The sequence below is a fragment of the Hyaena hyaena genome, unplaced genomic scaffold (genome assembly GCF_003009895.1).
Source record: "Hyaena hyaena isolate Hyena2069 unplaced genomic scaffold, ASM300989v1 scaffold_1728, whole genome shotgun sequence".
NCBI classification, from domain to species: domain Eukaryota; kingdom Metazoa; phylum Chordata; class Mammalia; order Carnivora; family Hyaenidae; genus Hyaena; species Hyaena hyaena.
The window spans coordinates 186,575-209,643 of record NW_024082366.1 but is presented as its reverse complement, the minus strand read 5'-3'; the positions used below and the strand labels follow the sequence as shown (position 1 = coordinate 209,643).

The 23,069-nt window shown below is 39.8% G+C and overlaps 1 pseudogene; it reads right to left on the bottom strand.

Annotated features, from left to right (window-relative positions):
* The window catches only part of LOC120226521, a 192,133-nt pseudogene that overhangs the window by 2,224 nt on the left and 166,840 nt on the right, over nucleotides 1-23,069 (bottom strand).

Below are 23,069 nucleotides of genomic sequence, written 5' to 3'. Positions count from 1 at the left end.
CGTGCATATTTCAGTCATTGGTCAGAGAGTCTGTAGTTTGTGAGGGATGAAGAAGAGGAAAGAGGAGACCTAGTGGTTTAGCCTCCATTTCCGGTATTCCCAGTTGGGCAGATAGCAGAGTCCCTGACACCTTTGTGTACATACAGCACCTCGTGTTGCCCGTCTCTGAAAGCCACCAGCTACAGAACAGTTTTCCACTTTATAGTTAAACTTTCTCCTTCCTTTTTCTTTCTTTTGCAGCTTCCAACATGAGAACACATTCCAGTCACGGGCTCAGAGGACTCTTCTTGGAGCATACAAACACATGCAGCTGTATCCAATTTGCAAATATACAAAAGAGGGCATATCTCATTGTTCCTGGTTTTGAGCTCCTAAGCTTAGGTCTCATAAAAACAATGCTGGTTGTCAGCAGACAGGGGCATTTGGCAGGTAGGTGACCCAGATGAGGGGAAATGGTGAGCAGAGAGAGGCATGAGGAATTCCACCCTCTTAGGAAATGCTTCCACTCATGTTTTGTATTTGTGCTTTAAATTTTGGGAGTGACTCACAGGCACTTAGCAAAAGTAACTGATTAAATTAACCTTATCGGTAATGAGGCTACCTGGCCTCTGTCTAGCAAACAGCTCACTGGCTGGTTGGCATTTAATTGGCTGCCTGGTGACTGGCAAAAACAATGTGGGTTGAGTCCCACTTAAAATAAGTTTATAGTACATCAATCTTGCTTCAGTATATCTATACATTGTTAAAGTTAAGAAATGCCATGCTGAATTATTTGTTTCACTTATTTGCACAAAACAGATGCTCAAGACTCTCTTTACTCAGACATAGTAAATTTGGATTGGGTGTGTTGTGTGTAGTGACTACCTTGCTTGTTATAGGATAAATGTTGTAGCAATTGTCCTGCTGTGGCTGTATTTGGAAACTATAAATGATAGTCTTAATACAATTTGATGTTCTTCAAATATCTAGTTACAGTTCAAGGGTTGTGAAATCAGAATCTTGAGTAGAAGGATGCAAAATGTTATGGACTGAATTGTGTTGTCCCCCCCCCCCCCCCCCCCCCCCCCGCAAAAGGCATACAGTGAAGTCCCAACCCCCATCGTCATTGTATTTGGAGATAGGGCTCTTAAGAGGTAATTAAGGTTAAATGGGGTCTGAAGGTCAGGTCCTAATCTGATAAGTTTGGGAGCCTTATAAGAAGAGGGAGAAGAGGTCTTTCTCTCCCTCTGTACACCAACAGAGAAAAAGCTATATGAGAAGGTGGCTGAGTGCAAACCCAAAGAGAGAGCCCTCACTAGACACCTCACATATTCCTTGGTCTTGGAATTCTAGCCTCCAAAACTGTAGGTAAATACATTTATGCTTTTTAAGCCTCTCAGCCTATGATTTCTTTTTAATGGCAGTTTAAGCTGACTGAGACAGAAAGGAGAAGGAGTATGAAATATGACTCTGAAGGGGACCTACAGAGACTAGAGACTGAGAGCAGTGAACACTTCCCTGTGAGAAGTGTGAAGTGACCCTTTATAGCTGTAACTCGGCAGATCTAGCATGGTCCAGTAAGAAAGGGAGACCAGGAGACTGGGTTTATCTCTCTGCATCTCTCCAACCCTGCTGAGAGCTTAGCTTCCTCACATACATAAAGTGGTGATTGAGTTAGTTCTTCTTTATGTCCATTACAGCACTTTGACAAGTACTAGTGTGTTGTATTTAGATTATTGGAGTGTTCCAGTAGACTTCAGATGTTTTGGAGTTCTCTAGTGAGTGGACTGTGGAATCCTTTTCCAAGAAGGTGATGCTAGCCAGCAAGAAGATACTGTTTGATTGCTCAACCTCAAATTCAAAGTTCATTTTTGGGACAGGAAATGGCAAAGTCAGGAAAGATTCTCCTACCTTCACACCTCTGAACTAGGAGTCTTCTCAATCAATACAGATGATCAAATAATGAGATTTCTAGCCTTCAACATGTGTGACTTGTGGCAGCTGGGTAATCAAAATACAATTCTATCTGCATCTCCATTGTCTCTTCACAATTTATTCACAGGAGCTCTCCAATAATTAATATTGGTACTGTCCTTTCTCCAAAGTAGGAAGTTAACACTTTGCAAAAGATAACTAATGCCAATAAAATTTCTTGACAAACTGCAAACATTCTAATACATCACACACACACACACACACACACACACACACACACACACACACCTTCATCACTGTAGGGTCAGAGCCTCGCACAGTTTTTTTTTTTAATCACCTGTGGGAAGATGTGGACACTTTCAACACTATCCATGAGTTGTTGGTGGTGAGGATTTGGGGCTGATTCCAGGGGCATTGGGTCTCTCTCCACATAGGGTGTAATGTTACAACCATAGGAGTCACATTTTTCACTGGAATTGGGATCCTCAAATACAGATTTGCACACAAGATGCCCTGATCCCCTGCCCAAAGAAAGCCTCTAATACATCTCTTCCAACCACAGTGAAAGCTCCTGGAGGTCATATCATAAACAGCTAGGGCCTATGAGTAGAAATTGCAATGTACTTCTGGGGATAGTCTGAAGCCTTCTTGTTCCACAAGGTCCCACTGAATAGGGTCAGGGAAGAACAGTTCTACAAGAAGTTGGAGTAAATGTCATATGAAAGAGGAAGGGAACCCACAGGCAGGGTATGGAGTTTCAGAATAGCTGCCCAATGTTTATGGTGTGGCCCTTGGGAGAATCATCTTCGTTCATCAGAGGTGAATAAACACATAACTCTGTGGTGTCTAAATACAGTAAAGAGATGAGCTAAAGAGAATCATAATAAGCTGAATAAGATATTATTTTTTAATCTAAAAAATCAATATCCTTAATTACTGTTATATTTATAATTAACTTGATTTTAATTATGGACAAATAAAATAATTTAATTTGAAAAATATAAATATGGTAAGACAGTCTGGGGAATGAGAACTCCAATTAAATTTGCTAGTGAAGATAGAAGCTTTGCAAAACATACATGGCTTTCACATACATGATATTGATTCTTGGACAATTCTGTGTTGGGTCCATCTTTATTTGCCAGTTGGGTTGTGCCCACTATTTGCCAATGAAAAAAAATGTGAATCAGAGAGAGTAAATGACATGCCTACATCACAAGATTGTCTGTGGCAGATTAGAGGCTTACATCCATGGCTTCTGACCCCTAAAATTTTATTCTTACAAGGAATAGAATAAAATGGAATTTGGAGGGCTTGGGGGGAAGTGGAGGTAAATGTTACACGCCATGTCATTCATCCTATTTTTCTCCACTCCTTTCTGACCATCCTTGTAGGGTTACTACATAAAGGTCTTGCCTAGATTTTAAGCACCTCCCAGACACCATTCTTTCCCACAAAACACAGCCTGTTTCCCCACCCCCTGCTTCCTGTGGTTGTGTCACATGAATTAGACGGGAAGTGGGAATATATACATCTTGGTGATCCAATGACTGGGAGAACCATTAAGGAAGGAAAAACACCCCCTTCTTTAGGAAAAACTTGATGTTTTGAAAACTGAGATCCTCCAGAACAATATAATTTCTCATCATTCCTGTCAATTTCCCCTTTTCAATTTTCCCATTTACCATTTTTTAAAATTTTTAATAGTTTATTGTCAAGTTGGTTTCCATATAACACCCAGTGCTCATCTCCACAAGTGCCCTCCTCCATGCCCATCACCCCCCTTCCCCTCCTCCCCACCCCCATCAGCCCTCTGTGTGTTCTCAGCATTCAAGAGTCTCTCATGGTTTACTTCCCTGCCTCTCCCCCACTATTTTTTCCCTTCTTCTCCCCCATGGTTCTCTGTTAAGTTCCTCTTAATCCTCCTATACATGCAAACATATGGTATCTGTCCTTTCTTTCTGACTTATTTCGCTCAGCTTAACACCCTCAAAGCTGTTTGCTGAGGGGGTTTCTGAACTGTGAGGGCAAGTTCCCATGCAGCCTCTTTCTCCATCAATGGTTTGAGACCCATACCCCCATGTTTAAGGATTTTTCAGGTGGACAGTTACTTGGGGGTAAAAGAGAAAGGCCTTTCACACAGCTTATTTCTCCAATTTGCACACAACCTGTGAATCTGGATGAGGTCCTACTCAGGGCCACCCTTATCATAGCAGAGACTCAGCTGTCCAGAGCATGTGCCCACTCCACATCACTGCCCAACCTAGTCCATCCATGCATCATATGATGCAGAGCCTGACATAGATACCATTAGTAATGTGGCAAAATTTGGTGATTCATCAAATGTTTATGGCCCAGTAAAGCTCTGTATCTTTTTGGTATTATCTCAACCATTTTTTTAAGTTTTATTTTGATTACATAATATAATGTTACTTATCAGTTATTTAGGAAATGGTTGACTGAATGTGCTATACCACTTTATTCCATTTAATCCTTGTTCAACAAGTATTTATTGAGCACATACTATGTGCTTGGCATCATGTTAGGCATGGAGAATGCTATACAAAGATGAAGTGGAAAATTAGACAGAGATCCTGTTCTCAAGGACCTACTTGTTTACTGGTAGGTAGTGTGCAGCAGTGTCAAACAAAGGATCTTTGGTTCACTCCTGAGCTGGCCCAGGGAAGAGTTCTCTGAGGTTGAAGAGTCAGGACTGTATTCTGGATGAACAATAAGAACTTTCCAGGAGTCCAACATCAAAGGGTAGGGGCAAAAAAGAGTTTTACATCCAGAAGAAAGAGAGTCTGTGCAAAGACCTTATGGAGGGAGGGAGTAGGCAGCTTCTTAGAAATTAAGGTCAGGAAGCTGAAACTCAGGAGAGCTGGCATAAGCTGGGGCTGGAGAGCTGGGCTGGGGATAAACCCCAAAGGGCCTTTTAGGCCATGTTAAATATTTATATCATGATCACAGGACATATGGGGAGCCATTGAAGGCTTTTAAGCCAGGAGTATGTGTATGTGAGTGTGTGTGTGAATGATTAGATTTGTATTTTGAAAAGGAAACTGGATACCGTGAGGCCTACACATGGATAAAGAGCTAAGCAAGGAGGCTGTTTTGATGAGAGACAGACAGTGGTATCTGGAACTAGCAGTTAAGTTGGTGACTAGGGACAGGACGTTCAGATAGTGATGGATTGGATATGGGCATGAAGGAGGGAACAGTGTCAAGGATAATGCCTGGATTTTTGGTCCATATGCTCAAAAGAATGGTAGTATCATTTACTGTGATAAAGACACTGGAAGAAGGGGCACGTGAGAGGGGGGTTCATGAGGTCAGTCTCTGTCTTTATATTAATGATCAGCTACATAGAATATAAAGCCCTCCCGGAGTAGTTGAAACAGTTAGGGAATGTGTATGAGTCACAAGTCAGGGAGGTCCAAGCTCAACAATTCAGGGATGGTAAGGCTCTTTACATCCTTCTTGTCTACCTACCTTGTTGGGTAGCCCTTTACCCTTTTGCTTATTTCTTTATTAGTTCAAAATGGCTGCTGTGACCCTGCCCTTGTACCTACATTCCAAGTAGAAAGTTGCATGGAGAGCTATGAAGTGAAGGCTTCTTAAATAAATAAAAGGCTTTGTTATTCCAACAAAGATTTTCTTTTTTTATTTGGGGAGGAATCTCTACCCAGAAACTTGGCCTACATCATATTGGCCTGAATTAAGTTTTGTGTCCACTTCTAGCTAAATGGAGGCTTGAAAATCCAGTATTTTAGCTTTCTATCCTTTACAGGTAGAAGAAGGCAGAGTGGGGCCATGTGAATAGCTTTTAGGACTAGCATATGTCTACCATAGTTACGGTAGTGTTGTGTCTTCCAAGTAGAGATTTCAAAAACAGAGTTAGACATACTGACTCAGAGCTATTCTTCTCCTCTTCCTCCTGAGGGGGAAAGTTGATTTGGTGATAATCTTAAAATATGGCAATTAAGGCATATATTCCAAATTTTCCATCTCCTCAAAAAGAAGGAAAACAGAAAAGCTCTGGCCAAGAAATTTGATCAACCAAAAGGATGATTTCTTAATATTAGCTACTAGATTACTATAGATAGGTGACTAAAGGGCATTCAAAATAAGGCTTTCAAAATTCTCTATAGACATCATTAAAAATGACAGGGAGTGGGCTTCCTGATCTTGCATTGGCCAGCCAGTCTCTTTGATGGTAAATTCATAGTATTAGCTCTTAATAATGTGGTCACTCTGGACCACAGCATAAACTTTAATGCAGCAGTCATAAGGATGATAATAACCTCCTTGCTTCATGGAGCAAATCACATTCTTCCCCATCCACTCTTTCTTTGAGAGGGAATGACGAGGACCAGGGTAGTGTCATTATAGAGGGGATTGTCACTGAAAGGTAACAACTGAGCGGAGACTGAAGGAAACAAGAGAGGGTGCCATGAGGAACTGTGGGGACAGCATTTCAGGCAGAAGCAGAAGCAGATCTAAGCCCCCAAGTTGTGGTGAGTAGGTTGACACTGCATAGGGAAGGGAGTATCCTGGGAGTGAAATGGAATATTAACACAGAGTGCTTCATTTTATTTGTTTGTTTGTTTATTATTTTTAAAGAACAATTTTTTTATTTTTTAATTTACATTCAAGTTAGTTAGCATATAATGCAACAATGATTTCAGGAGTAGATTCCTTAATGCCCCTTACCCATTAACCCATCCCCCCTCCCACAGCCCTTCCAGCAATTCTCTGTTTGTTGTCCATATCTAAGAGTCTCTTGCTTCCCTTCCCTTATGTCCATCTGTTTTATATCTTAAAGTCCTCATATGAGTGAAGTCATATGATATTTCAGACTGTTACATTTTAAAAGTTTCGAGTGAACGATGGTACACAGGAAAAGCGTAATATGGGACTTTCTCTTTCCACTGCCACGTTTGAGACTTCTTGCCTGCAAACCATTCCTCTTTATTAAGCTGGCTCCTAAAACTGTATCTGTATCAATCAGGGTAATTTGGGTGCATAGGTAACAGAAACCTTAACTAGCATTTATCTTACATAAATGAAATCTGGAGATAGGTAGTTCTGAGGTTGGTTTGGCAACTCAATAACATTTTTCTCATGGGTATAAGATGACTACAATTACTCTAAGCATCACCCAATGGTGCTTCAAACAGGAAGGAATGAGAAGACAAAAAGAGAGAGAGAGAGAGAGAGAGAAAGCCTTTTATTTTTCCAGCTTCGTTTATAGAAGGAAAAAAGAGCTGAGCACATTTCTACTTATATCTCATGAGCTGGCACTCAGTCAACTGTCCTCATCTAAAGATTATCAGCAAATGCGAATGGGATGTTCATGGTTGACCTGCACTGAGTTTGGCTCATCCTCAGGGGCCGAGAAAGTGGCTTAGCTACTATACGCTTGTTTTGGCCAAACCAAATTGGTTTCTATTGACTATGGAAGGAGTTGCTGTTAAGAAGGGGGCCAGCACTGTCTATCCCACAAAAGTATCCATGAATCTTCTCCAGTTTGATCATAGAAGAGATGCTTCCTCTCTTTATGCTGTCACTGATGCATTTCCTGGCCACATCTAAAAAAGAATGAACTCACTTTGTCTTAATGTGGGTTCTTTTCAGAAGCTGACTCCAGGCAAACCTTCAAGTGCAGAGTCTCTTTGGAAACATTGGCAGGGCTATGGAAACTGATCCAGGGATGATGGGAAGGTAGTTAATAAAGGATGAATTAGTAAACTAGTTATCAAGGTGAGCAACTGGAGCATAATACTGTAAGGGAAAGTGGAAAACAGTAGAAAACACAAGGCTCAGAATTTTTCCACTTGAGAGAAGGGAGATGCTATTGGTCATTAGTTGAGGGCTGCAGGGAGATGCTATTGGTCATTAGTTGAGGGCTGCTTCTGAGATGTGCTAATTCCCCAGCATTCCTGGTCTGCACATGTGAGCTGAGTGGTCTTCTGTGGCTCTGGGAAAACTCTCAAGTACAGAGAGGCAGGTGATTGTTGGTGGAGGTCATCCAAAACAGAAAGAGAAAGGACATAGAAGGGGCACTGGTAGCATTTGCCACAATCCTACATTAAATATACAGTAGCCACTTCTTTGATATAGGCGCTAAGATATTTTGGTGCAATACCTCTGACGTGGATCTGTAACTTTATCAGTGTTTACCAGAAACTGTATGCTCCTCAAAATAAAGGTGGACCAGACTTGCAAAATTTTATTGACAGGGTATCCTGCCCAGTAGAACTACTCTCTCACATGTATTTTGATGGTATCATATTGAGGATATGAATGACTTCATCCATGCCACAATATTTTGGCCAGTAGTTGTCATCATGACTAGTTTATACGTTGGTATAGTTTTTCTGCAGTCTAGCAAATCAGTCAATGGTGAAGTCCTTAAGGAACACAGCTTGTGTACCACAGGGTGGACCAAAGAAGTAGAGGAAGTGGAGATTGGGTGGATGCCTATTATTTTGATTAGAGTAGTCAGCCCAGTGAACAAATTCAGTACTCCAAATTATAGAACCATAATCACATTTAAGGCCTAGAGATTTCCTTCTGTCTCGTTCAAATCCAAATGAAAAGAAGCATAACAATTTTTAAAGTCTTTCTACAGAACATAAGCTGTTTTTATAAATGTAGAATAATTCATTGAGGATATAAGTTATGTTGAAGAGGCATCCTGAGAAAACCTTGCTTTTGATGTAATCTAGTCAAATGGATGATTTTCTTCCTCCCGCTCCCCCTTACCTCCCCTAGTTCATTTTTGCCAAAGTGAGTTTCCATATGTTTCATCTAAATGACTCACATTCAGAGAAATCATTCAAATTATCTGTGGGCACAGATACTTTTCTTTCATTTGTGGCTTGACGGTGGGTGGTTATAAGGAGTGGAAACGATGGTGGGCTTTTCTCCAAACCCCAAATCCTTTGGCTTGCTCTGATTCTCTGGGCTCTCTGCATTTCCAACTTTATTCTATACCGGAGGGAAATAGCCATTGTAAATTGCAAAGATTATTCAATTTCAGTCCACTTTAAGTGCCCTTAAAGGGAGACTGCACTCATGACTTCTCAGGGGATAGGCAATGCATCTTACCATGGATAAAGTGCTGGTTGAGAGGTTTTAAATCACATTTGTAGCTTGGAAGACTAATATTGGAGGCAGTCTTCTTCCTAAAAAATAATGGCATCTATGTTACTGACTGTACAGAGCACAAAGGAGTTGGAGGGAGACCAGAGATAACTTGTTTAAAGGATGATAGAACAATTCAAACGTTGTCTTTCAAGGGACATAAACACCTTACCCAGCTTAATAAAGACTCTCATTGCATTTCACACTTTTAGCCTGAGGGATGCAATTGTTCTTTGGATCTACCTAGGCTACCTTGTACTGGTCTATCTGAGATATATGCAAATCTGAATTCACATGAGGCAATGCATTTGATCTATGCTTGTAAAAGAGATCCTCTTTGTTAATTGAGTTAAATGCTGTATTTTTTTTTACCCTTCTAATCAAAGGTCATCTTTATGAGTGAACATTTATAGAGCATTCCCATCTGAATGATTTAGATATGGAAGGTTTATTCTTGCCCCCCCCCATTTTGTTAATGTTTTCAAATGAATGGGTACACTGTCAAATGTTTTGTGGATTTCATTGCTATTTGTGTTCAGTCATTTCTATTGTCATTTGGAAACAACTCAGTTCAATTCCACATACCCTATTGAGCACTGACTTTGTGCCTGATGCTGGAATAATAATCTGGCCAGTCTGTCTGGAATTCTGCAGAACTGCTAGGCTCTCATATAGACCACCCACAGCTTCTTCCCACTGATATTTGGCTCTGTCCTAAGAAAGAGAGAGAAGGGATAGAGAAGGAAGGAAAGAAGGAAGGAAAGGAGAGGGGGAGGGAGGGAGAAGAATCAGTGCTCTAAACATTCCAGATCATTCTGAGCAGAAATCACGTCTGTGACAGGAATGTAGTTGAGGTAGCGGCAAACGTTGTCTTTCCCCACTGCATCCGTGAACATCACTCTGTTGGACATATTCCACATTGTGGGCAGTGTGATACACCCAGACTCCCTCAACTTCGGCTCTTTAAATGTTTCTAAAATTGGTGAATCTGAAGTCCTCTATGTAGATGAGGCGGCTCATGTCCAACTCTGGCTGTTCCTTTCTGCTTCAACAACCACACTGGCTTGGGTGGAAATCTGTGTCTCAGTCTCCCTTCCTTCTCATTCACTTCTCTTGATGGCTGGTTAGGATTCTTACAGCAAGCACCCAGCTGCCCTTGTTAGGTTGATTTATTTCATGGGTCCCGGTGTGTAGAAGCTGTTGTGTGGCCTGGATGAACATCAGAGCCTGGAAGTAAGTCGGGGTCATTGTATTTCCCTAGATGGTCATTATTATTTAGTAACGTATTTATTATTTACACCCTACCTACTGCTAAAATATCTTTGAGATGACTTACAATAAAAGAAAGAAAAGTAATTAGGCTCTTACACCACGGATAAAAAAATGAAAACTTATATAATATATGAAATGATAAATGTAGGCTAATAATAGCTATTATTATTATAGCACTAATTTTAGTAGTGGGTTCCTAGGCAGTTGAAATATGAAAATGTAGCGAAGGACTGAACTTTAATTATATGATGATAAAAGGATACATACTAATTCACCAGGAGGTTGGTTTTCTCCTTAGAGCACTAACTCTTAATTGAGATTTATTACATGGATCCTCACATACAAACAGGCAAGGACTGAGGAATGTTTTTATTTCTCTCTCTCTTTTTTATTGAAGTATAATTCACATACAGTGTTATATAGGAACACTTGTAATGGTGATACTTTTTAAGTTGTAGAAATATTCTCAATGTGTCTGTTTCACATAAAGTGAAAAAAAGGTGACTGGTTCATACAGGAGAATTGGGATACTTTTTTAGCTTTTCAGTTTTGCTTCATCGAAGTGCATCTCATTCATGCCAGAAACCTGGACATGAGCCCTTTGGCAGGAAGCATGACCATTGGGCCACTTTGTCTTGTGCCAAGGTGATTTACATCCCAGGCTCTTAAAGGTTCACTGTGTGCTTTCCCTGTGAGGGTATCTTGCCCTGGTTATGTAGTTGGTGACATGGTATTTTTTTCTCCAAAAGAAGTCTATTTTTCCTTTTTCCCTTTTTTTTTGTATTTTCCCCAGCTTGGTAGAGATAGAGCTGACAAATAACATTGTGTAAATTCAAGGTTGTACAATATGATGATTTGATGAACTCATATATTATGAAATCATTACCACAATAAGGTTAGTTAACATCTTCATTGCCTCATACAATTACCTTTTTTCTTTTCTTTTTTTTTTTTCTTTTGGTGGTGGTGGTGGTGAAAATATTTAAGATCTACTCTCTCAGCAACTTTCAAGTATATGATACAGTCTTGTTAACTACAGTTGGTACACTGAACTTATTTATGTTATAACTGGAAGTTTGTACCTTTTGACTGACATCTCCCCATCTCTTTCATTCCCAAGCCATTGGCAACCACCCACTCTACTCTTGGTTTCTGTGAGTCCAGTATTTTTAGATTCCACATATAAGTGAGATCATACAGTATTTTACTCTCTTTGTCTGACTTACCTCACTCAGCATAAGACCCTCAAGTCCATCCATGTTGTTGCAATTGGCAAGATTTTTTTCTTTTTTTAGGGCTGAATGATATTTCTTTGAGTATGTATACCACCTTTATCCATTCATCTGTTGATGGACACTTAGGTTGTTTCTGTCTTGGCTATTGTAAATAACTGCAATGATCAGAGCAGTGCAAGTATATCTTTGAAGTAGTTATTTCAGTTAGAGATTCTTAGAATTTTTTTAAGTTTTATTTATTTTGAGATAAAGAGAGCAAGCGGGAGAGAAGAAGAGAGAAGATCCTAAGCAGGTTAGGCATTGACAAAGCGGAGACCAGCATGGGGCTCAAACTCACCAACCAATCATGAGATCATGACCTGAGCCAAAGCCAGATGCTTAACCAACTGAGCAACTCAGGCGCCCCTAGAGATTCTTGAAATTGCCTCTCTTGGTTTACTCTTGAAGGTCTTTGGGATAAGAACTGGTGATCCTTTTAGTGGTTATGTTTGGCCCTAACATCTCTGATTATTATACGGGAAAGCTCCAGGCCTGCTTAACACCTTTAGCATTCTGCTAAGAGCATGATATTCTGTTACCTGAGAGATGAACAGTGCTGGTGCTCCATTTGCATGGGAGATGAGAGCCAAGCTTTTGGACAGACCCTCAGAACTAAGTCTTCCTCCATTTCAGCAGTCACTGTCACAACTAATTTTGGCAATTTTTGGTATTTGACAAAAATATTCTTCATCATGAATATTTATTTAATTTCTAAAATTCTGCCCAGCACAGTGACATCACAAATGAGTAATACTGCATGTCCCGACTTCAAAGGCTGACAAATAGCTTGATGAAAGCAGCAAATTGAGTCTGGCTCAGAGCCATTTATGCAGCAGACATAGAACCCAGATGTCAAATGTCAAATATCATTTAAGAACAGAAGGGCACTAAAGCAATACAACATTTTACCTGGATAGGTGATACTGTCCCAGCCAGCAGAGAATGCAAGAAGGAAATGATGTCAGGGGTAAAACACATGAAAAACGTTTAATAACCCCGCAGAACATATGGAAATTAATGATATTCAGAGTTTGCAGAATAGCAAGATTTTTTTTTTCAGCTTAAAATAATCTTCCTGCTGATGCGCAGTTACTGGAGGGTTCCCAAAATGCCACAGAGAAAATTAGATTCAAGCAAAAAAAAAAAAAAAAGCAGATCTCTGAGAATCAGAGAACAGGGTAGAAATGAAGTAGAAGTATTCATGACAAAGCAAAGAGCCCGAGATGGGGAAAGAGTACCAGACTGGGGCTCTGGTTTCTGCCCCAGTTTTCTCCATAGCCATCCTCGGTGGTCTTAGCCAAGATTGTTGCCCTTACTCTATGTGTGAGGGGGATTTTATTTTGTTATGTTTGAAGATACTTTACATCCTAAAAAGTGTACAGTTTAGACCCGGTAGGCAGAATGACTTCTGCCAGAAGAATCTCTACTGAAGTGATTAGAGTTCCACACTGACCACGTGAGCCTTGGGAAATCTAATAAGAATTCACAGCAGGAGGCACTGCTCAACTTCCAGCTGCCAGTCTCCCACACTGCTACAACCACGGAGCACCTCATGGGGAAAAGATGGGCGAAGCAAATGGCCAGCTGATTCCCTGGAAGCCTATATCTAACCACATTACCCCATTCATTCTCACCTATTTCTGCCTGAAATGGGTGTTAAATTGAGTAAAAGGGTTTAGTGCAACCCTAAATCCCAGGAGGGAGATTTCTCCAGTGACTGAGTTTTCTAACTTATTTGGGGGGTGGAAGATGTCCTCGAGGTCCAGGTGAAAGCACTCAATAGTGACATATCTGATTCTCTTACATGCATTTACTATAATTGAATCAGAGCCTCAAGATCCTTGAACTCTTGTCTTCCATTTAACCCCAAGACCTTATTGGCAAGCAGGATGCCTTCTAGAGAGAGAGGACAAAACCAGAAAGCTTTTAGCTGACTCTGGATTCCAGAGTGACAGACCTTCTTCAAAGAGGTCTGAGGCCTACAAAAATCCCAGGAGTGTTGGAAAGCCACCAGTCGATTTTTGAATTATTAACACCCATTTAACAATTAAAGAAAGCCATATTGATAAGCTATCAAGGCAATTAATTATTTAGTTATTCAAAGTAAAGAGTGGAAGAAAAGATGAAGTACAATAGGTATGAATCTTAGGCTTCAAAGGCATGCATGAAATAAATGCCTGTCATAAATCTTGACTTATTTGAAATCATAGCACATCTGACTCCAAGCCCCCTTTCCACTGGGCTGGTGCAAAATTCAGTCTCAGGTGTTATTAGCATTCTTTTCCCACCATCTTCCAGAACCATGCAAAGGTCCTTATAGAGAAAAGGCGAGTCTTACATGAAACTGATAGTTGAAGCGAATGCAAGTGTGGCTGGTTTCCAGGGTTCTTGCTAACTCTGAGGTATGCTTGGGTCAGTAAATGTTTTCCTGAGGGTTTCTGAGTTATACCCTCCCCTCAATTGCCTCTCAAGGCACTCAAGGAAGCCAGCTGTTGATGGAAACCCAGATGCCCTGACTACATTGGCCAACTCAGGGCCATTTCATTTCTTTTATGCTGCCTTTCTTTTCCTGCAAAAGCATAACTTCTCTTCAATTGCCTTTGGAATGCCTGAGACCATCTCCTCCGAACTGCCTACCTCAATCTTAGCAAGGACTCAGGCTTTCATAAAAGAATGAAAGAGAAGCTATCTTCCAGAAGCTTCCTTTTATTTTCTGCCCATGTATATAAATTTCAATCAATTCAGGAAGCACAAAAACCCAGCTACCTGTATGGAAGTGGAGACAGGAGATGGATGTGAATGAAAACATACTGCCCCCACTCCTACCCCCCACCCCCTACCCCCCAGTAAATGGTTGGGTTCCTTTATTTATTTATTTAAAAAAATTTTTAATGTTTTATTTTTTTCTGAGAGAGAGAGAGAGAGAGAGAGTCAGAGAGAGGGAGATACAGAATCTGAAGCAGTCTCCAGGCTCTGAGCTAGCTGTCAGCACAGATCCCAAAGTGGGGTTCGAACCCACTAACTGTGAGATCATGACCTGAGCCGAAGTCGGTTGCTTAACTGACTGAGCCACCCAGGCGCCCCTATGGTTGGGTTCCTTTAGCCTAGTTGTTCAGGATTCTTTTCTAATTACATGGCACACAAAGCTGGCTGGGTAGGTGAGATTTCCCCAGTCTTTTCAAGGTCTAAGTATGGGATCCCATGGGGAAGGCAGCATTTTTGCCTTTTGGAATGAAGAGCAATTATAATTCATATGTACAATGTAATAATAAGAAGGAAGACTATGGTTTCAACTTTGCTTGGTAAGGAGGACTCTTCATGAAAGAGTTTGTAAATAGCATCCAGGATGAATTGCTGTAGAATGTTGGGAGTGCCATGGTTGCCATCTGGGAGGCAACCAAGGGCTCCCTGGCTATCATATAACCAAAGGGCATGAGGAAAGGATCACATGTCCATGTCGTTATGACTGTTGAGGCACCAGGAATACTGCTAAACTCAGTCTCAAACTAGGAATGACCTCTTTTCATCCTTCTAAATTCCCTCTAACTTTGAAGGTGTTGTTTTTGTTTGTTTTTGTTTTTGTTTTTGAGCCCTTAGCAAAACAGCAATGAAATAATTCTCACACTTAATTAAGGTTTGCTTTCCTTGCTGGCTCCATGAGGGCAATGGCCAATACTTGATTTGTTCATCTCCACATTCCTGGCACTAGCACAGAGCCTGGTGCATAATAGATGCTCAATAAATCATTGAGTTGAATGAATGATCCAGGTAGAGCATATTTTTTATTCTGAAGGTTTCCCCATCCACGTATCCCAAGGAGCACTCTCTTTCTTCCTTTGAGTCCCCAGAGCACTAGTTATGTGTACTACACAGTTGTCACAGCGTAAAATGCTTACATCACTCATTTACTCAGCATGGGGACTCTGCAAGCCCCCACGGGCAGTTTGTAAAGTCCTAGGGAGTAGAGATGGTAACTCATGCTCCCTTGATTCTCTGGCAGTAGCACTGAGCTTTGATCTTAGCGCAACCTGGTATTTAGTATTCATTGAGAATTGTTTTCTAAAGAAATAAATGTTTGACACTCAGCCTTTTCTTGCAAATGATGCTTTTTATGTAATGAAAATCTTTTTGCTGGAAATTAGTGGTAAACTGTGCTACAAAACAATGCATCCATTTCTGGAAAAAGTGTCTTTTGCAAAACTGTGCATTAAACATAACCAGGTTTATGAAGAAATTAAGATTAGGGGCAGATCCCTCAAAACCCATGCAGACCCTAACCACAGCCCTTATGAAAACAAGAATTCACACCTTGAGAAAAAATTTAGAAAGTATGGTGGTGGCTGGAGAAGGCCTCAATTAATACTAAAATGCACAAAACCAATAGAGGGCAGATGCTGGCCTGTGGGCACAGAGATAAAAGCAAGTCCCATGTGTACCTGTCACCAGCAAAGAGAACTGAAGGCTGGTGGTGGACATGGGGGAATCCTTGCAACAGGCACTTATTTTAAATTTTCTTAAAATTGAGCTCCAGTTTATGCAGCAGCCAAACCTGGCACTTTTTCATTTGCTGCTGGAGGTTCTTTCTTGTTTTTTTTTAAATTAATTTTTAAAAAATTTTTCTTGTGTTTATTTATTTTTGAAAGAGAGAAAGACAGAATGTGAGTAGGGGAAAGGAAGAGAGAGAGGAGGGAGACACAGAATGAGCCATCAGCACAGAGCCTGATGCGGGGCTTGAATTCACATACCATAAGATCATGACCAGAGCTGAAGTTGAACACTTAACCGACTGGGCCACCCAGGTGCCCCTCTTGGTTTTTATTTATTTATTTATTTATTTATTTATTTATTTATTTATTTTTGAGAGAGAGAGAGAGAGCAAGTGCATGGATGGGGAAGGGGAAGGAACAGAGAGAGGAAGACAGAGGATCTCAAGCGAATTTTGTGCTGTCAGCAGAGAGCCCAATTCAAGGCTTGAACTCATGAGCTTTGACATCATGACCTGAGCCAAAGTCGATGCTTAACCAACTGAGCCATGCAGGTGCTCTTGGAAGTTCTTTCTGTTCTGTCCCCCTTGCCTAAGAAAATTCATCAATGAGCCAACAGAGTTTGCTCATTATACAGATACCATTCCCCCATTTAACACCCATGTCTGAGCTACATGTCACATGTGTGGTAGCAGGATAGACAGTACTTCTCTCTGGACTGTACAGAATATGCTCATCTTCCAATGTTCTAGAATGTAGTTCCACAGAATTATTGGTTTAAATGTTTTATTTTCACAGCCTTTACTAGAAATAGTAACAATGACAATAGCAACCAAAAACATACCTTTCACACCTACAGCCACTGTGAGAAGCCTTTTGTGGCCCAGAACATGGTCTATCTTGGCAAATGTTCCATGTGAGCTTGAGAAAAACGTGTGTGTTCTCTTGTTGGATGAAGTAATCAATGGCTGTCCATTATGTCTAGTTGACTGATGGTATTTCTGAGTTCGACTGTGTCCTTCCTGATTTTCTGCCTCTGGATCTGTCCATTTCTGAGAGAGGGGTGTTGAAGTCTCCAACTACAACAGTGGATTCATCTATGTCTCTTTGAAGTTCTATCAGTTTTTGCCTCATGTAGTGGGACATTCTATTGTTAGGCACATACACATTAAGGACTGTAATGTCTTCTTGAAGAATGATCCACTTATTATGCAATGCATCTCTTTAGCTCTGATAATTTTCCTTGTGATAAAGTCTGCTCTGTTTGAAATTAATACAGTTACTCCTGCCTTTTTTTTTTTTTTTTCTGGATCAGTGTTAGTATGGTATATCCTTATTTATCCCTTACTGTTAATCTATATGTGACTTTATACAAGTGAATGTCTTGTAGACAACAAGTATTTGGGTCTTATTTTTTGATCTATGTCAACAATCTCTGTCTTTTAATTGGTGCATCCAGAATAATGACATTCAAAGTAATTATTGATTTAGTCGGATTAATATCTACCATAGTTGTTATTGCTTTTTTTTCACCCTTGTTTTTTGTTCCTGTTTTTGTCTTCCACACTTCTACCTCTTGTGGTTTTCAATGAGCATTTTATGATTCAACTTTCTTTCCTTAGCATATCCGTTACACTCTTCAAAAAACTTTTTTTAGTGTTTCTCTAGAATATTTCTCCTGGTATGATATACATGTACAACTAATCTGAGTACACGTTCAAATAATACTGTACCACTAGAGTTATGATATAAGCATACACAATTGAATAATTGTTGCTATTATTATTTTGGACAAACTGTTATCTCTTACATCAATTAAAAGCAAAAGAGTAAGGGGCACTTGGGTGACTCAGTTGGTTAAGCATCTGACTTTTGATCTCAGCTCAGGTCTTAATCTCAGGGTTGTGAGTTCAGGCTCTGTGTTTGACTCCGCACAGAGCCCAGTGAGTGTTTTTATTTTTTATTTCTCCTTCACTTTTGAAGAATAATTTTGCAGGATATAGAATTCAAGGAAAATATAGACTATGCTCTCTTCATGTTTGCATTGTTTTTTTTTAAGATATATAATATTTCTTTTAACAAATGGTTTATTGTCAAATTAGTTTCCACTTAACACCCAGTCCTCATCCCCATGAGTGTTTGCATTGTTTCTGAGAAGTCAGATGAAATTCTTATCCTTGCTCCCATGTAAGTAATGTGATTTTTTTGTTTGTTTGTCTTGGTTTCTTTCAGAATTTTTTTCTTTACATTTATTTCTCTGTAGTTTGAATATGGTGTACCTAGCTATAGTGTTTTTGTTTTGTTTGGATTTGTTTTTTGCATCTAGTATACCTGGTGTTCTTTAAACTTCCTGGATTTGTGGTTTGATGTCTGATATTAATTTGGGGGAAATCTTCAGTCATTATTGCTTCAAATATTTCTATTTTTTAAAGCTTATTTATTTATTTTGAGAGAGAGTGTGTGAGAGACCAGGAGAGGGGCACAGAGAGGGAGAGACAGACTCCCGAACAAGCTCTGTGCTGTGAGGATGTGGGGCTTGAGCTCACAAACTGTGGGATCATGACCTGAGCCAAGATCTAGTTGAACACTTTATCAACTGAGCCATCCAGGCACTTCCTGTTTCAAATATTTCTAATATTTCTTTTATTCCTTTCTCTCTTTCTTCTCCTTTCTATTACATTTACCTTTTGTAATTGCCTCACGTTTTTTGTATATTCTGTTCTCTAACTCCCTTCCCCGAGGTTTTGTTCTTTTTGTTTTTTGGTTTTGGAGGATTCTATTGGTATATCCTAAATCTCAGAGTTTTGGTTTTTTTTTTTTTTCCTCTTAGCTGTGTCCAGTCTGCTACTAAGGTCATCAAAAGAATTCTACATTTTTTTATAGTGTTTTATTTTTTTAATTTTTTTTAGTGTAGTCAGTGTTTATTGGAATATTTTAATACTTGGAATCATATTCAGTTTTCTTTTTTTTTTTTTTTACAAATTATTTTTTTTTATAGTGTTTTAATCTCTAGCATTTCTTTTTGGTTCTTTCTTGGGATTTCCATCCCTCTGCTTTCATAGGCCGTCTGTTCTTGCATGCTGTCTATTTTCTCTATTAGAGTCCTTAGCGTATTAATCTAGTTGTTCTAAATGTGGTCAGATAATTCCAACATCCCTGCCATGTATGCTTCCGATCTTTGTTATGTCCTTCATCCTTTGATATGCCTCATAATTTTTTTCTTGATACCTGGACATGCTGAACTGGGTGATATAAACTGGTGAGGTGTGGGGGAAGGGGAAGCATCTTATACTTCTATGATTAAATCTCAGTCTTTCAGTGAACTCATGCCTCTGGACTTTGAACTTCACAAGTGCTTCTCAGTTGTTTCCACCCTTTAGGAGGAGCAGGATGGATGGAGTAGGCTGGCGTTTGGTGTTTCCCTTCCCCCAGGTCAGTTAGGCTCTCACAAGATCCTAGCAGGTTAAGTTCAGGTTAAATGGTTTCTCTCTCTCTCTCTTTTTTTTTTTTTTTTTGGTATGAAATTCAAAATTTATTCATAATGAGAAAAGAAATTGCAACAAATTATGAATTGTAAAAAGCTGGCATTTACTACCAAGATCACAAAATCCAGTAAAGTAATATAATATTTTATCAATCAAATACTTAATGTACCTTTATAGTATTTTTTTCAACATTTTTGCCTTATACATGCTTTGTTTGCCTCTTTATTTAATAGCTAAAACATGGAAAGCACCTAAGTGTCCATCAATGGACGAATGGATCAAGAAGATGTGGTTTATCTATACAATGGAATACTACATGGCAGTGAGAGAGAATGAAATCTGGCCATTTGTAGCAACATGGATGGACCTGGAGGGTGTTATGCTGAGCAAAATAAGTCAGGCAGAGAAGGACAAATACCATATGTTTGCATGTATAGGAGGATTAGGAGGAACTTAAATGATTTCTCTTGAGGGCAGACCTTGTCGAGAAGAAGAGTGCCCTGGTGCTTCTGAATATGGTTCCTATACCTCTCCCCACCGTGAGAAGCACGAGGGATTTTTCTCGGGTACTTACTGTAAGAACCTGATAGAGGTCCAGTTAAGTAGCACTCCCAAAAGTGATCAGGCCCTTTAGCAGCTTTTATCTCTCTAACTTGTCCACCCTGAGCCCTCAGTAGCTCAGTCAGGTACAGCTCTGGTTTTCCTACCCAACACCAGGAGGCTTCGGCCATGAGGTTCTGCTCTCGTAAGTTGCAATCCTCTGTATTCATCTGTCAGTCTCTCCAGTTTTGGGGGGCAGCTGGCGGCCCAGTGATCTACTTTCTCACACAGATCTAAGAAGAACTGTTGATTTTTTTAGTTTGTTTAGTTTTGTATTAGTTAGGATAGCAAGGCAACTGCCACACTGTTTACATGCAGAAGCAGAGACCAGAACTGCCTACTAAGTGTTCCACAGATTTTGTGTATTTAATATTCAAAGCCACCCTGCAATGAAGATATGCTTGTGCTTTTCTTATTGAGGAGTATACTTCACCTTGGAGCTCACCGTGGTCTCACCAGGGGTCAGTGGTGGTGCCTGGACGACACCATTGGTCCTTAAGCCAGGCAGTGAGGAAGATCTGGAAAAACATCCTCTGAGCTCTGCTCTTTTCCCTCTTCTGGCCTCTATGAGGTCACACTAACTTTCAAAGGGAAGAGTGGCTGGTCATTTCTTTCTGTTCATCATCCATATGTAACTGATTAGCACAATATCTTGCTTAATAGACAATCAGTAAAAGTCCTTGTAGGTTGGCAAAGTGATTCATTTGCTTCCAAGCTGACATTTCCTCTCTTTAAGCATCTCCATACCTTATTTTCCAGTTAGTCAACTCTGTTGAAAATTTTCAAGAGAGATTTCTTCCTTTATTTATTCTGGAAATACTCTATCAGTCTTTCCCCTAAGCACTTCTGAGCTCACCGGGGGCTGACGAAAATTAAACTCTTGAAGGCAAAAGTTAATTAAGTTTCTCCTCTACTGCCACAAATTTAATTGAAGATTTTAGGCAATGACTTACATTTTTTCTTTTTGGTCTACCTACAACGTCTATAGGAACATGGCTTGTTTTTAATTAGATTATCACATGATGCTAACCACTTCTAACACTTCTATGGGAAAACACTGTAGATTAATATGAGATTGTCAGCTACTCTGGTATTTACTGAAAGGTATATTGATAGGATAAATGTGTTCAGTCAATAGCATCAACCAGAAGTATGAAATAACAATTTGTAAAAATATAATGGCATTATTATGTACAAATTCATCTGGTGTTGGAGCAGGGCTTTCCAGAAAAGAGCTCTCAAAATTACTTAAAGTCAGTTTATGCCAATAAACTAAATCAAAATGCAGTGGAGAAAGACATGGTGAGTTCAAGTGTCAATCAATTGCTGCCAAATTCCTAAACATGTGAAGATATACTGTTAGTTTCCCACACCATAAAAAAGGGAAACTGGGGACACAGCAGAGATGAGCAATGTGACCTTAGTAAAATAATGAGGTAAGAGACCGGGAGCACAGGTGTGGCGTGGTTTCCTGAATTGGGCAGCTAGGACACAAACAAGCCAGTGAATACCACTGAAGTCCTGCTGGGCACTCTGGGAATCAGTCTCTCGCTCTGTCCCCTGAGTTCCAACAAAGATGCTAGTGCAAAATATGTTGTTGGTTTAAGCTTGAAGCTGTAATCTTTCTCTATGTCTTACTGTAAAATAATTCTTTTGGACAAAGAAAAGCTCGTAAGTAACTCTTCAAAAGCCCACTCTTTCATCCATTCTTTACCTGATCAAATTTGACTCCTATGCTCTTTTTTCCATGGGTCTGTTTGGTATCTCTGACAGCAAGCAGAGCCTTCTGGGCTATCCTGTTGGAACTGAGATGTATATCACACTAAAGGCAGGAAGATAAAATATATTTTATGGCGGCAATATGATGCCCTTTTGGTCTGGCTGTTGGGACAAATCAAGGCACAAAACATGTGGCTCTATTTCTGAAAGACACCTTAAATTAGTTATATGGGTTGATAAATTGTTATTTAACTTACAGCATGAACCAACTACTATCAATTTTTATGGCTAAGTGAGATGCTCTTGAGTGACATATGTCTCAGGTCTGAAAAACTGGACGTCATTAACTCACATCCTGAAGACCGTAAAGATGTGTTCTCAGACCCAAGGGAGCCTTAATGCAGCAGAAGATGCAACTTTACTTTGCTCTCCTCAATATTCTGTGTGGCAAAGGAAAATGACACTCATAATTCATGAAACACTACAAGAATTCTCACTTTATTATTTATTATTTTTATTTTATAAGAAGGGCACATTTCAAGGCAGTTTTCTCTGGGACCAAAAAAGTTGGGCGGTACTCCATTTTTCCTTAATAATTGAGTAAAATGTTAAGATTTGTTCCACTTGTTCCGAGAGACAACGCGGTATAATGGGTAAGAACATGGATTCTGGGGTCAGCCGACTCAGGTTCAAATTCCAGTTCCACCATTAACTAGCTGTGTGACTTTGGGCAAGTCACTTTACTTCTCTGTGTCTCAGATTAAATGAGTTTATACATATTTAAACTACATATGGGGGTGCCTGGGCAGCTCAGTCAGTTGAACATCTGACTCTTCATTTCAGTTCAGGTCATGATTTGAGGGTTGTGGGATCAAACCCTGTGTTGGGCTCTGCAATGAGCATAGAGCCTGCTTAAGATTCTCTCTCTCTCTCTCTCTCTCTCTCTCTCTCCCCCTCTGCCCCTCTCCCCTGCTCACGCTTTCTCTCTTTCTCTCTCAGATTAAAAAAAAGTAAACCATATATGTATGTACATATATATTATGCAGAAATGTATTTATATGTAAACATATATAAATATTATATATATTTTTAGAACAAGAACTGGCACATGTTAAATACTGTGTGTTTGCTTTATATTTCAGAAACAGAAGTAAAGTTTTACGTATTTACTG